Source organism: Nycticebus coucang, chromosome 3 (genome assembly GCF_027406575.1).
Source record: "Nycticebus coucang isolate mNycCou1 chromosome 3, mNycCou1.pri, whole genome shotgun sequence".
NCBI classification, from domain to species: Eukaryota; Metazoa; Chordata; class Mammalia; order Primates; family Lorisidae; genus Nycticebus; species Nycticebus coucang.
The window spans coordinates 116,271,852-116,276,573 of NC_069782.1; positions in this window are offsets into that span (position 1 = coordinate 116,271,852).

Here is a 4,722-nt window from a genome sequence, read left to right on the forward strand (position 1 = left end):
AAGTTCCAGGTGCTGGGACCACAATGTTGAACAAGACAGATAATTCCATAGGCCAATTTCATAAGGTGATAACTGTTGGGAAGAAAATAATACAGACAAGAGACAAATAGGGAGGGAGTTACTCTAGACTGGTTGGTCAAAGAAGGTGCCTCTGAGCAGGGGATGTTCCACAAGGAACATGAGAGAGACTAGTGCAAATACTGGGAAGAGTAATCCACCCACAAGAAACAACAAGTGCAAAAATACATTATTAACAAACCAATAGAATTTAAAATATTGTAAGATACTATTTGGCATGAGCCTATCAAATAAATAAAGTAATGACCTAGAAAATGGCCTAAGGAGAGAAATCAATATTTTCCTCGGAAAGCAGTAGAAGTATAATATCTAAAGAGACCAATATCCACAGAAGAAAAAGAGCTCCCCACAAATTAAAAAATATACAAATAAAAACCATAAACCCAGATGAAGAGAGAAAACTATTTCTGTTGGCAGATAATAAGGTTATAATTAAAAGCCCAAAATAGTCAATGTGAAACTACTACAAACTGTCTTTAAAACTTAGGGAGGTGGCAGGATATGAAATTAGCATACGAGAAATCAATAGCTTTCATATACAAATATGCAAAAGAAGATAAAAAAAACATAACAACAAAAGCTAGACATAATAAGAAATGTATAAAGCTGACATGAGGACAACTAGAAAACACTACGGAAAGAGACTTAAATAAAAATTCCTACCTTGTTCTTGGACAGAAGGAATCAACTTTGTAAAGATATTCTTTCTCCCTGAGTTAACTTAACAAATTAATGAATAGGAATAAAATAACTTCAACTTCTATAAAAGCCTAAAACAGTTGACTATAGAGTTGATATAGAAGACAAAAAGCTAGAAATATACTGAAAAATAATAACAATAAAATGAAGAGATAACCCTACTAGATAGTAAAACATACTATAAAAATCTTTACCTTTAAAATTGTAATATAGCACAAAAAGGTAGACCAGTAGAACAGAATAATTTAGAGTAGATATTTAAAGGGGAATAAATATATAAAAAATAGACTCAAATGCATTAGGAATTTAATAAAGACAGAATCTAAAATCACTAACAAGTATCAATTTTGGAACTAGATAAATTCTAAATAGATTAAATTTCTAAATGTACATAATGAACCATGTAAGCACTGGGAGAAATCTGTGGGTAAATTCCTTTACAAATTAAAAGAAGACAAAATTCTATTTGCTTTTACTGAAAATCCAAGCACAATGAAATGAAAAGTAATACATGGTCAATAAGAATTTAAATTTTGTGTAGAAAAAATGCTATAAGCAGAGTCAAAATACAAACTGGAAAAACTTCACTAATTAAGTTCCTAACAAAAGTTCAATATACCAAACATACAAAAAGCATTCAGAAATTAAGAAAAATAGAGACCCTTGGGGCGGCGCCTGTGGCTCAAGTGGTAGGGCGCCAGTCCCATATGCCGGAGGTGGTGGGTTCAAACCCAGCCCCGGCCAAAAATCAAAAAAAAAAACAAGAAAAATAGAGACCCACAACTTACTGGAAAATGGAAAAACATGAACATAGAATGAATAAGGGAAGAACATAAATTAAGCAGGTAACTTCAGTCTTCGTAAGAGAAACCGAAGTACCTATTAAGTTGGCAAGAATTTAAAAGCCTGATGGTATACACTATTTGCATGTCTCTAAGGAGACAGGACAGACATTCTTATTCAACACTGAGGCAAATGTGAAATGATACAAATCCTATGGAAATAAATTGGACAATTTGCAATTATATGTGCTTTTTTTTAATCCAGCAATCTCGCACATAGGAATATCTTTCAAAGATACCCTAGAAAAACTAGATATGATTTATAATAGCAAAAGACTGAAACAACCCAAATGTTTAACAATAGATGGCTGGTTAATACAATATGGCGTCTGTATAAGCCGGGGAAATAGGAAGCTATAAAGGAAGCTAAAAGGAAAACAAAGCAGGAGGAATCACGCTACCAGACCTCAGACTATACTATAAACCAATAATGATCAAAACAGCATGGTACTGGCACAAAAACAGAGAGGTAGATGTATGAAACAGAATAGAGAACCAAGAGATGAACCCAGCTACTTACTGTTATTTGATCTTTGACAAGCCAATTAAAAACATTCAGTGGGGAAAAGATTCCCTATTTAACAAATGGTGCTGGGTGAACTGGCTGGCAACCTGTAGAAGACTAAAACTGGACCCACACCTTTCACCATTAACTAAGATAGACTCTCACTGGATTAAAGATTTAAACTTAAGACGTGAAACTATAAAAATGCTAGAAGAAAGTTCAGGGAGAACTCTTAAAGAAATTGGTCTGGGTGAATATTTTATGAGGAGGACCCCCCAGACAATTGAAGCAGCATCAAAAATACACTACTGGGACCTGATCAAACTAAAAAGCTTCTGCACAGTCAATAACACAGTAAGTAAAGCAAGCAGACAGCCCTCAGAATGGGAGAAGATATTTGCAAGTTATGTCTCCGACAAAAGTTTAATAACCAGAACCCACAGAGAACTCAAATGTATTAGCAGGAAAAGAACAAGTGATCCCATCTCAGGGTGGGCAAGGGACTTGAAGAGAAACTTCTCTGAAGAAGACAGGTGCACGGCCTACAGACATATGAAAAAATGCTCATCATCTTTAATCATCAGAGAAATGCAAATCGAAACTACTTTGAGATATCATCTAACTCCAGTGAGATTAGCCCATATCATGAAATCCCAAGACCAGAGATGTTGGCGTGGATGTGGAGAAAAGGGATCACTTCTACACTGCTGGTGGGAATGCAAATTAATACATTCCTTTTGGAAAGATGTTTGGAGAACACTTAGAGATCTAAAAATAGATCTGCCATTTAATCCTATAATTCCTCTACTAGGTATATACCCAGAAGACCAAAAATCACATTATAACAAAGATATTTGTACCAGCCCTACTATGAAACTAATTTATAGCTTTCATATGAAAGCTATAACCCAATTATAACCTAAGACTATGGGAAAGGGGGAAATGGAGGGGAGAGGAGAGTAATTGGTGGGACCACACTTAGGGTGCATCTTACAAGGGTACACGTGAAACTTACTAAATGTAGAATATAAATGTCTTAACACAATAACTAAGAAAATGCCAGGAAGGCTATGTTAACCAGTGTGATGAAAATTTGTCAAATGGTCTATAAAACCAGTGTATGGTGCCCCATGATTGCATTAATGTACACAACTATGATTTAATAATAAATAAATTTAAAACAGAATAAATAAATAAATAAAAGATTGGCAGAGCATTAGTGATTTCTGAAGCTGGATGATGGTATATGAGGAGGATCATATTATTCTCCTGCTTGTTTGTATATTTCAAAATTTCCATAATAAAATGATTTTTAAGGTCTCAAAATATTCAGTGATAGTGTAATCTGGGAATCCTAGTGGAATTCTCATGATGGCCCCACAACAGTGGAGATGCAGGAAGATTAATACATCGAGGAGAAAATCATCACACTCCTCTGGGAAGACTTTATATGCCCCAACCAGGAGAAAACAGTCTGTCCCAGAGGTCCCCACTAAATTCTATATGAAAAGATGGACATTAAGCTACTTGCTTAATTCAAAGAAAATAAAATAATCCCGCAAGATTGGAAGATTTCCCTCCAAGAGGACCTGTAAAGTGTTCTCTATTCATAAAAAACATTTCCTGACATAGAAAATATTCATCTATTTAAATATGAAATGTATCATTCACAGGGAGAAAAAACTTCACTGTTACAACTTTGTGCAATACCTTTCTACAATAGGAATACAATCATCTTCTTCCTTATTTTAAAACTGGGACTATCAAGACTGGTAAGCCCATCATTATTCTTTTCTGGCTTTGCCTCCATGTCAACAGAAAGATGGACTAGACATTTCCCCTGGTGGCTGCAGAGTTTATAATACTTGCATAACACATTAGAGAAGAAAAAGACCAGCTCAGTTCAATTGCAACTGAGAATAAACACATGTAATTGTGTTTGTCCTGATTCTGTCATCTTATAAATATTCATAGATTTACTCACAACCCATAAAAGATCGATTTTCAAAACTGCAGAATGTTTATTCTCTATAAAATTTTGGTTAGAGCTCCTTCTCAGCTGATTCATTTGGCTTTTTATGATATATAAATTAGTTTTAGGATTTACTATAGTCTTTGACAATGGTAGATGACACTCACAAGCAACCACTGATGATGAGGTCAGTTGCCGTAAACTGACCATACGATCCAGAAAGGTAAACAACAGACATGCCAGTCCGTCCTCTAACCTGGAAGGCACCCAGGAATCTCTTTAGGCAGACACCTAAAGGGGGTGGTATTATTACATTGATCAGTGTATTTATTTCTAAAGGTTATCATAACAAGGACAACAGACTGGCTGGCTTAAACAACACAAATGTATTGTCTCATAATTCTGGAAGGCAGAAGATCTAGATCCAAGTACTGGCAGGGCTGGTCCCTCCTCGGGGCTATTTAAGAGACTCCATTCCAGGTCTCTCTCCTGGCTCCTGGTGGTTAGACAGCAATCTTTGGCATTCCTTTGCCTATAGAGACATCACTCTGATCTTTGCCTTCGCACTCCCATTTTGTTCTCCCTCTGTGTGTGTCTTCTTGTGGCATTCTCTTTGTATGGGTACA